At 40.8% G+C, this 11,246-nt stretch overlaps 1 long non-coding RNA gene across 1 annotated transcript; it reads left to right on the forward strand.

The window, feature by feature from the left end:
- Positions 1 to 4,211: 4,211 nt before the first annotated feature.
- LOC136963617 (uncharacterized) lies at positions 4,212 to 5,657 on the forward strand. The gene is made up of 5 exons (XR_010879001.1): positions 4,212 to 4,461; positions 4,574 to 4,651; positions 5,021 to 5,211; positions 5,305 to 5,407; positions 5,607 to 5,657. It is a non-coding gene; the product is annotated as an uncharacterized lncRNA (long non-coding RNA).
- The last annotated feature ends 5,589 nt before the right edge of the window (positions 5,658 to 11,246 follow it).

Raw genomic sequence — 11,246 nt, forward strand, 5'->3', positions numbered from 1 at the left:
AGTGTGGGAAGCAGGCTGTTCTTTGTGTCATTTTCAGAAACAACCTTGAATCTGGGTGGAGATGGCACCCGAGCAGGTGGGACGCGGAGGCAAGAACAACTCCCTGATGCACGAGAGAACAAGCTCAACCCTCTTTTCATCTTTCTGTTTTAATTGCACTGTATATTATATGCTGGGGAGGGAAAGATAGCCAGTTGGACTTTGTGAACCAGCCCAAACTCTGTTGCGGGTAGGGAAACTTAGACAAACCCAGAGCTCTGTACTTGTTGATTTCCAACTGCTGCATTAAAGCTGATATTATCGGACATCTGCGACTCCAGACCACTCTTTCTAGAACACAGATTTGTGTCATTGAATACCATCATTGGGTGTGCTCAAGCCTTCGGCGAGAGCACAACCTTTGTTCTCTCACATATATATTATTATTATTCTTTTTTTTTTTTTGCCCCCCTAAAACTCAATATTTGGCCTACATAGACAACGTAGGTGTCAAAAGTTTCGTCTTGGTAGCGATTGAGTTGCTTCTATTGGAATTTACGTTCCGTTGCATGGTTTAGGCTGAAGTTAAGTTTTTGTGGCGAAAAGTGAAGCTAACGGTGGCTAATTTGCTAGCCACAGTCACTGACGTTACTAACGTCACTACGTCACGAAAACACGCGTGACTACCTTTGGCAGAACATTCGTTTCGCATCTGTTAACTTGGGGGATAGCTAGGCTAACTATAGCTTTACTGCAAGGCAGCTGCAGAAACGCCACAAGCAAAGAGGCCAGGGTGATAACTATTTACTCATTTTACTTTGTGATATGACACACAATTGTGATGTGTAATGTACAGTATAAGCTGATATTATTAAGGAAGTACATCTACTTTCGCAAACAGTAGTCTACTATTTCACTGAAGTATTAACATCATGACATTAGCCTGTGTTGCCCGGGCAACACATACTACAGTGGTCTATGATGTAGCGTTATCTGTTTTCAATCGTTAAAATAAACATTCCTCACATATACATTTTCGTTGTAGGATTTATTCTGACATTAGTAAACGATTTGTTGGTGAAATTACCATTACCTGTGGTTTCAAACCAGTGTAGCTCACTGCAACGCTGTAGCTTACGCGAGACACACTACAAAAACATCTACACTACACAGCTGTTTAGGAAGTCAAACAGCGACAGAACATGTTTGGCACTCCCCTTACTTAAATCAAAAGTCTATCTAACTACTAACCTGAACTTCATTGCCACAGCCTAAACGTTGTCAATCTGTTCATGAAAATAATTAATTTCAGCTTAAACCGTACAACGGAACGTTAAATCTAATTCAACCAACGCAATCGCTACCAAGACGAACACAGCAGTAGTCTAGTACTGTACCGTAGTAGTACAATTTACCGGGGCAGCTTCTCCACACAGGGCTATATCGCATTATGCGTTGTTACTGACAATGATCGCTACCAGTGAGCTTTTTATGAATGAGCGATTTTCCACTAAATAAATGTCAAGCTTATTTACGTTTTGGGGGGCATATTTTCAGTTAGCAGATGGTACTGTTTGAATCGCGATTCCATCTTCTACTGCCGGGTAACGTCGTAGAATAATCTTCAAAGGGGGTTCTTTATTAATGAATGAATGCAATGAGTAGGCTAAATGCCTGAAAATATCATGAGAAGGGAAAAACTTAAAATGACGTTTAAATCATAGAGATTAGGTCAATTTTTACACCGGTCTGCCAAATTTATTCGTTTTGTTTCAACGATGAGGCTGCCTCTTGCAGGGGAAATGAGAAGACATCTATTTCATTCTACACTTCACTCGTATTTTCAGTTGTAAATGAGCAGCAAAAAAAATGCTTTTAAATCTATGTCATCTTTATAAATAATAAGTATCCATTTTTATATAAAATATACAGAAATATCAGTTGTAAAAATGTCATTCAAAAACGGACCCCTGTGCAACCGATGCAAGCAAGCACACCCTACAATTTCCCCAGAAATTGTACCCTCTCTAGTTACATATTGGAATAGACACACAATATTTAAATCCTTCACTTGGTCGGCTGGTTACGTTATTTTTTGGTCCCGTGGACAACGTTGCCGTGACGTTGTACCTTGGTCGGCTGGATACATTAATTTTGGTACCATGGGTTAAGTTGCGGTTAAGTCGCTCTTTGGTTGCAGGACAACGGATCTCGAGTGCAATATTGGTTTATCCAGAGATGGAGAGATCACACTGGACTGCTCTCAGTTCTGACACTTTTGCAATGTAGCCATAGTCTACATGAATTTCAATCACACACAATATTAAATGTTGCACCCAGCACGTATAAATGTAGACAATGCATGTAATTCATGTGCAGCTCAGCCCCAGCATGTCATTGGTCATCAATCTTCTCATATGCAGAAACATAGCTTTAATAAATAAAAGATTGAATTTGGAATATAATTTAGTCTTTCATTCTTTACTATAAACATGTACAAAAGCAATCAATGTGTGATGTTTAACATGATTAAGCAAACATTCTTTGTATAGCACACCAAAGCTGTATGACACACAATATAAATTTGTGCTCCAATAATTTTTGTGATACAAAATTGATAAATGTGACCAAAAGGTACGCGACTCTTAAGAGTTTCATTTCCAAAGACAAGTCAACACAGAATATTACAATTCTTCCTTAGCAAACCTGCCCCTCACAGTGCGTGTCCACCGCAGCGACGCGATGCGAGCGACAACATGTTTTCCATTCATTTTCAATGGAGCAAGGCGAAACGCTTGCGTGGTGCATTGTGGGTAGCGACGCAACGCGACCGAGTTGAGATTTTCTCAACTTGTTGCAAATGAGGAGCGATTTTCGCTAGCGTTGGCCAATCGGAGTGTTTTCTTGTTTCTCGTAACGTAGCAACCATGGTGAACATTTCTAGCTTTCTAGGTTTCAAGGTGGAGGAGAAACTAATCGTTTGTGTGGCTGCTTACCCAGTCCTGTACGATGCATAGCTGTATTCGTACAGAGATGTTAATAAAAAACGATGCATGGCGCAAGGTTGCCGAAGTTGTTGGTGCTTGTACTTTCAAATTCAGTCTAGTCACATTACGTAACTTCGTTCTGTGGTAACTACAGTAGCTAGCTAGCCCGGCTGGAACTCCCTATCGTATCGACAGATTAGCAGACTTTGAGTAATATAATAAAACATTTTTTACACATGTCCACGTTTATGTCTATTAAACAGTTTAGTATTTTGTATAAAAGTTGTATTTTGATCGATGTTGCGAATACGTAAACCCAAGTCTGCACACTTGGCCATGACAACTACAACAGTGACTTTAGAGAACTACATTTTACATTAATCTGTTTGAAACGCCCCCGAGCGTGGTGAACTTTGGGAAGGCGAGCGATGGCAAGCGATTCGCGTCGCTGCAGTGGACACGCACTGTCAGTCTGCCTCTGAGCAACAACTTTGCGCATGCCTATTTCAACGCATCGCTGAAACTGGGGTTTCAGAAGAGATTTTGCAGGGGTTCAACACCGTCTTGTACGCATTGGATTTCAACTGGAAATTAGCTACTTCAACGGTGATTTTATTTACAGAAATAGTTTAAATATATAAACATATTTTCAGAAATTGGATGGGGCATGCTAATACGTTTGAAATTTAGGCCATTTAGCCTGTTTATGTGCTATCAGATTCACATTGTTTACGTTAGGATTTCGCTAGCTACAGTACAGTAGAGGTTAAATCCTCCAGAAAGTTATGTTGAAATACTGAAAATGCATAGGCCTACATGTTATCAAAGTTTAGCGTCTCACAAATCACCCACAAAAGAATCAGTGAAAATAAACGTTCAGAACTGCTAAAAAAACCTTGTCCCAAAATAGTTTATTCAGCCCGGAATTTTCAAAGACTGCGGAGCTAGCGTGGCTGATCACGTTTTAATCACAGTCGGTCATGGCATGCACAGCAATGGCGTCTATAAAAGTATCATGTCACTATTTTTTCCAATTTGTACATGACATCTGTTTTTGGATAAGTTTATTTGTTTTAACCTTTAGATGCGTGAGTTCTAAATATTTCCGACGCTTCCACCAGTTAATTTTCCAAAACGGCAGCTAGGTAGCTTTAATTAGCTTCCGTTACCTAGCAACCTAGCATAATACTCGTAGCAATGCTACTACCTGCTAGTGTTACGTGTTAGCCTACTAATTGTACATTTTGAAGCCATACTATAGCGTTTGTCATATAGTTTTTGTCTATCGGAAAACAGTCGGTTGGAATGTTCAGAATCACACATGTGCGACGCTACGATGTGGGGCCCTGCTTTCGAACGATCACATATGTGCAATGCTACTCCTTTAATATCAATATGCTATAACTATGTACATAAACTACATTCCATTTTCATTTCTGTACAGATTATCCTACCACCGTCACACGGCCTAGCACTGTGTCCTTAGGAAATGATGGTAAAGTAATGAATGTTTAAAACAGTGACAATAATTGTATGAGCCATGGCAACCTAAAGGCTAGGTTTTGAAGCAAAAGCATGACTTAAAACTTAAAAAGAAGCATCACCAGATTCCATACCCCTAGATGTCAACTCTGGTCTGGTGGAGGTGAACCAATTGGGGGCCCAGGAAAACAGCTGGCAGCCAGGCAAGTGCAAATATAAGACACTCAAAAAAAAATATGCTTTGTATACAACCATTCCATTTACATTTACATTTAGTCATTTAGCAGACGCTCTTATCCAGAGCAACTTACAGTAAGTACAGGGACATTCCCCGAGGCAAGTAGGGTGAAGTGTCTTGCCCAAGGACACAACGTCAGTTGGCATGACCGGGAATCGAACTGGCAACCTTCGGATTACTAGTCCGACTCCCTCACCGCTCAGCCACCTGACTCCCTAATTGATGTAAATAACATTTGTTATTTACATCAATGTTACAGCTAATCTAGAAGAACCACAGTGTATGCCAATCATGCTAACTCTTGTAAACTGGTTTTACTTGTCTTTAATGACAGACACATTACAGGTTATGCTCCGGAAGATGGAGATATTGGAGGAGAACCAGCGAGAGGCTCTCCTATTCAGGCGACTACAGGGCAGACACACTGAAGAGGTGCCAGTGATGGACCTACAGGTGGCCCAAACACAGGCTGAACTCCAAGACCTTGAGGAGCGCCTTAAGGTGCTGGAGTTGCGAAAGAGAGTGGTAAGTGTTTGGAGATGCCATGAACTATGGCTTACACACAGCGTTCAACGTTCACATTGGTGCTGACAATAAGTTCATGACTTCTAATTCCAGACGCTGTGATGAAGTGGAAGATGGGACTGGGAGAGAAAGCTGTGGAGCTCCTCATAGAGGAGACACTCAAACACACCCCGGCAGCCCATTCAAAACAAGCCAGGTGAATGAATCATGATTGCAGCTTCCATATCCAACCTTTCACATGGCTATGTGACAAAAATCTAGAATCACATATTTTTTTTGATGATGTATATTATTTTAGATGTGATTTTTTTATGACTTGTATAGCGCCTTTTTACACGTGCAATTATGTTGATAGAACACTAACTTATTTTGTGCTTCATTGTCTGGGCCAACAGACAGGACCTGTAGCGGGGACTGGCAGAAGATTTTAATTCACTGTTTGGCACCTTGTTTGAAATAAAATGACAATGTTACATGGAAATGCTGCCTTGTTTATGATTAGCTGGAGTTAGGCTACACATCACACAAACATAGTCCTCCTAAAGTTGGCTACCATGTAGCCTATTATACAAGAACAAGTAGCATTTTGGGCAAATGAGGTCTGCATATGAACCGCCCGAATATAAGCAGTAGAATTGAGAAATATAGGTTACTTAGTTAACGTTGCAGTTATGGACTGGCAACTTCACAAAATGACGTTGCTAGGAGGTCGCGGTTACGGACTGGCAACGTCGGAAAATGACGTTGCTAGGAGGTCGCGGTTACAGACTGGCAACGTCGGAAAATAACGTTGCCACGACGTTGCGGTTAAGGACTGGCAACGACACAAGATTACGTTGCGGTTACGTTCTGGCATCCCACAGATGCACGGTCCCGCAACGTCGCCAAAGACGTTGCGGCAACGTATGTTTGGTCATCGAGTGACGTTGCGGCAACGTAAGGGCAACGTAACTGTGTTAGCTGGGTAGGCGAGGCACACTACAAAAACATCTACACAGCTGTTTAGGAAGTCAAACGGCGACAGAACATGTTCGGCACTCCCCTTACTTAAATCAAAAGTCTTTCAATAGGTGAAACTGACTACTAACCTGAACTTCATTGCCACAGCCTAAACTTTGTCAATCTGTTCATGAAAATAATTAATTTCAGCCTAAACCGTACAACGGAAAGTTGAATCGAATTCAACCAACGCAATCGCTACCAAGACGAACACAGCAGTAGTCTAGTACTGTACTGTTGTAGTAGAATTTACGGGGCAGCTTCTCCACACAGGGCTATATCGCATTTTGCGTTGTTACTGACAATGATCGCTACCAGTGAGCTTTTTATGAATGAGCGATTTACCACTAAATAAATGTCAAACTTATTTACGTTTTTGGGGGCATATTTTCAGTTAGCAGATGGTACTGTTTGAATCACGATTCCATCTTCTACTGCCGGTAATGTCGTAGAATAATCTTCAAAGGGGGTTCTTTATTCATGAATGAATGCAATATGAGTAGGCTAAATGCCTGAAAATATCACGAGAAGGGAAAAACTTAAAAGGACGTTTAAGTCATAGAGATTAGGTCAATTTTTTACACCGGTCTACCAAATGTATTCGTTTTGATTCAGTTATGAGGCTGCCTCTTGCAGGGGAAATGAGAAGACATCTATTTCATTCTACACTTCACTCGTATTTTGAGTTGTAAATGAGCAGCAAAAAAAAATGCTTTTAAATCTATGTAATCTTTATAAATAATAAGTATGTATTTTTATATAAAATATACAGAAATATCAGTTGTAAAAATGTCATTAAAAAACGGACCCGTGTGCAACCGACGCAAGCAAGCACACCCTACAATTTCCCCAGAAATTGTACCCTCTCTAGTTTTAGTTGCAACCCTGGCAGTGGCAAACGATCGTGGGAGCAAATGAAAAATAAATATAAAACCATAATTCAAAACGGTAAGTAGCAGTAGGCAATACCTACTTGCACATATTTTAAGGCTAACAAGTACAAGGCTGAATTGCCTGAGTCAGTCCCTTTTGTAGGATATTGGTATAGCTACAAAGGGCCTATAGAACAATGAAATTGCTTGCAGCCAACAGGAAGAAGAATAAGGCATGAAAACTGGGGGGGCCCTCCTCCACAGGACTTCACTCCTGCTGAGGAGCTGGCCCTCTCCAGCTATCAGGCTCGCCCCATGATGGAAGGAGTGGAAGGGGCATTTCTTCCGACCCTGGTGGCAGCAGCTCGGAATCCCAAGCATATGCATGTTTCAAGTATGTGACAATCTATGTGGTCTATGTGACCATGTTCATTCAACAATTATTTATGAATATTGTAGGAGTGAAATGTATTACTGTTCTCTGCAGTGACAGGAAATACAGTGGTGTTGCTGCCACCACCCATTGTTGTCCCACTGTGCCATACAGAGGTAACAGTGAAACTAATAGTCATACGCCAGTATGTATGCCATATGTGGTTGCTGAATATTGATCAAATATGCCATTTACTTTCTCAAGTGGAGGTCCTAGATCAAGAAACTGTGTCTGCCTGCTCAGAGAGCATTTTGGGGGTACACTTTTGAGTTTTATTTACCACTTGCAACACAGATGGTGAGAGTGTGTGAATGTGTGGCTGTGATTGAAGTGTCTGTAATGACTTGCTTATGGTGGTGGTCTGAACATGAGACACAAGTCCTTACAGTGCTCATTTCAAATATGACTCAATTGATTAAATTGCGGTGTTAAAGGAACGTCTTCCGCCCCCTGAGCCTATAGGCCTCCACTTCAAGGCCAAGACAAAGACACAAATTATTAGCAATGAACCTTGAAACACAGTAGTCAAAATGGACACCTTCAACATTCTCCAAGTGTGCCTTGCAAAGGGACAATGTTCTTTGTTTCAGGTTGGAGCAGACAATGTGAGGGCCCTGTATAAAAGAACCCTGGAGCTCGATATAGAGTATAAGAGGCTTTTGATTAAAAAAAAAACAAGGCTGGCGTTTCTGTGTTCCTAGGGAAGGGAGAACACATAAGGATGTATTTGTTAAACTTTGTTCTACGTTTTGGTCTTTTTATACCTTTTTGTGGCTTTTTTTGTTGTGCATTTTGAGTCTTTTGTGGGGGTTTTCACCATTTCTTTCTTTCAATGTCTTATTTATTCTTTTTGAAAAATGCTATAAAAGTGAATGAAACATCCAAATTCAATGAAAGTAGTGAAATTATCATTTATTTAACTTGTGAAGAGCATTGTATGGTACCATACACATTGTTCTTTTTGGTTTGAAATGTTTTGGTTGAAAGAAACACATTTCTGATATGGAAATGATTAGAAAAAGGCTCAAAGCAACCCAAGGACAACAGAATGGGTTAAGGGGAGACACCCCAGGGATAACATATAATTTACATTTAGTCATTTAGCAGACGCTCTTATCCAGAGCGACTTACAGTAAGTACAGGGACATTCCCCCGAGGCAAGTAGGGTGAAGTGCCTTGCCCAAGGACACAAGGCCGGGAATCGAACCAGCGACCTTCTGATTACAAGCCCAACTCCCTCACTGACTCCCATATCAACATGAAACCTCCCCAGTTGATAACTAATATTAGGTCAAATATTGTTTTCATTACTAGTTTCCTGTAAATGTATGTTTAAATGAGCAAATGATGCATTAAGTTGTAAAATATGATAGAATTTGCATACATTTCCAGAACGGAAATCAGAACATTGCATGAAGACAGAATGAAAATCCTTGTTTCATTTTGTCAAGATATTAGAGTCCAAAGTATTTACAAAGGGCACTTTGGATATCTCTTTTTCATCACTCCATTAATCAGAATATGGTGGCAACAGCCATTGAAGAAAATCCTTTGCAAATTGCGCGGCAGACCGTGTTCTTGCTCAGGTTCTCCGCACCCACACTATAAAGTAGGTAGCGAAATAACGAAACGCTATATATAGTGGGACTGTGAGCGCACGGCTTCGATGTGTCGCATTGGCAACATACGGCTCAAGAAGCTGGCAAAGATACGTAATTCCCTCTGCTGAGAATCTATATCTTTCATAAAGATACTCATGAGGGAATGCGAAAGGGTTTTGTCGGTCTCTAAATGTTCTTGCTCTTCTGAGCGCACCTCTCACTATCCGCGCACCAAGCTCCACAGGATCTTCTATGAACGGTGATGGCATTATCCTCAAGAATGAGTTAGTGGGCGGGACTTTTATACCGGTTGATCTCTGATCTCCAACTTAACCTGCTCCCGACCAGGTTAGCCGTTCAGCATGTGTTACCATGGCGACCTACACCGGTAACAAGTGATCCACCGTCGTACTACAGAAAACCCTGGGTTGAACTTGATGTTACCTCGCTAACGGCAAATCTTGATTCGTAGGCCCCTGCTTTGCCAAATTTACTTCAACGATTTGATTCGTGACTTTGCCTTCAAAAAGTAGACGAGTGGACTTTAACTAGTCCCACACTGATTATGTTCTTTTCAGTAGGCGGCCACAGCCTGATAATTAAATTGTTCAATCGAGTTGTTTGTATATATGTGTTCGCTGGGCTGTGTGTGCATGCTAGACTGCATGTTCCAATTTATTTGACATCGTGGCTGGGGGTGCGTGTTACAATGTATAACAATCAGTGGCGATTTCTTTAAGACGGCAAGGGAAACTCAGCGTCCCCTAAAATTTCAAAAAAGTAATGGTCAAATATTTACTATTGTGTTAACATTTTAAATGCGTTAGAACACGTTCTTTCAGAATCAGCTACATATATTAGCAGGCAGTGGCGGCCGGGACTTTGCAGAGCCCCCCCCGCAAAGTTGGGGGGGCTTCCCAGCCGCCACTGTTAGCAGGTCGACTGACTGATTTCCTTCTCATACATTCCCGTAGCGTCACAGTGCATTTCCCTGTTGAAGCTCAGCTTCCATGGACTTCAATGGGGCTGCTTTTAACAGCTTTTTTCAGTGCTTCGAAACTATACGGTCATTGGATGAATGCTGAGATTATGTCCCGCCTCGGACGCTCAGCGTCTCTGCGGGTGAATGGAGGAGTGGGCTGGCCTGGACGCTGAGCTTCCGCGTGATGATTGGAGGGTCTGTCGAAAGACTGCATCTCCTTTTGATTGACAGTAATTTTGTAGGCTACTACAAAGTCACCGAAGCTGTAGCAATCTATTTCTTGGTATTTGCTTGGCGAAATTGCTAACCAATTTTCATCATGCATTTCATATAATTGTACACCACGTTCCTTGTTTCAGTTTAACCTACTTTCCACCTTGTAGTTTCCTCCTTGATTAATATTGTTTTGTTAGATCGTTCATTCATTCAGTAGGCTAGGCTAGTGTCGTAGGGGTGAACTTGCCAGTGAATAGCCCAATAAATAAAACATTTTTAGGATGTAGGCCGAAAATGAGCTTCCCCTCTTTGAAAGACCAGCAGCCGCCACTGATTACAATGTATCACATACTGATATTTTTGTCTCTCATAATTTAATTAGCAATCCCTCTCTCTCATATGGATAAAAATCATACACAGCAAAATCGCTAGTGTTAAATGAACACCCAGTGTTCATTTTAACACCAGAAAAGAGTCTATATGCATCCACACTGTACGTGTTAAAGTAACCCTTTTAAAAGTGTTAAAAAGCTAACATACAATTTTAGTTGATTTAACACTCAAAATTGTTAAAAATCGACACTGCACCAACACTATATAACACTTTACGGTGCTGTATTCACACTACACTGGTGTTAGTGTTAAAATAAAATGTTAAGAAGGAACACTTTTTTTTAACACCAACACCAGTGTAGTGTGAAGACAACACTCAGTGTTTAAAATAACTAATACTAACACTTCTGGGTGTAAATAGGAATAACTCTTTTGGGTGTAAAATACCCCATACCCCACTAACTTCAATAAAAAATGAATGGCAGAAATTGGAAATTGGAGAAATGACCTTTGTATTTAATACATTTTACATTCACAATTTCAGACTTTACAATTCTACGCATATCAGACAAAACTGCAGTAGGGCACAATATATGTTA

Source organism: Osmerus mordax, chromosome 19 (genome assembly GCF_038355195.1).
Source record: "Osmerus mordax isolate fOsmMor3 chromosome 19, fOsmMor3.pri, whole genome shotgun sequence".
Classification (NCBI taxonomy): domain Eukaryota; kingdom Metazoa; phylum Chordata; class Actinopteri; order Osmeriformes; family Osmeridae; genus Osmerus; species Osmerus mordax.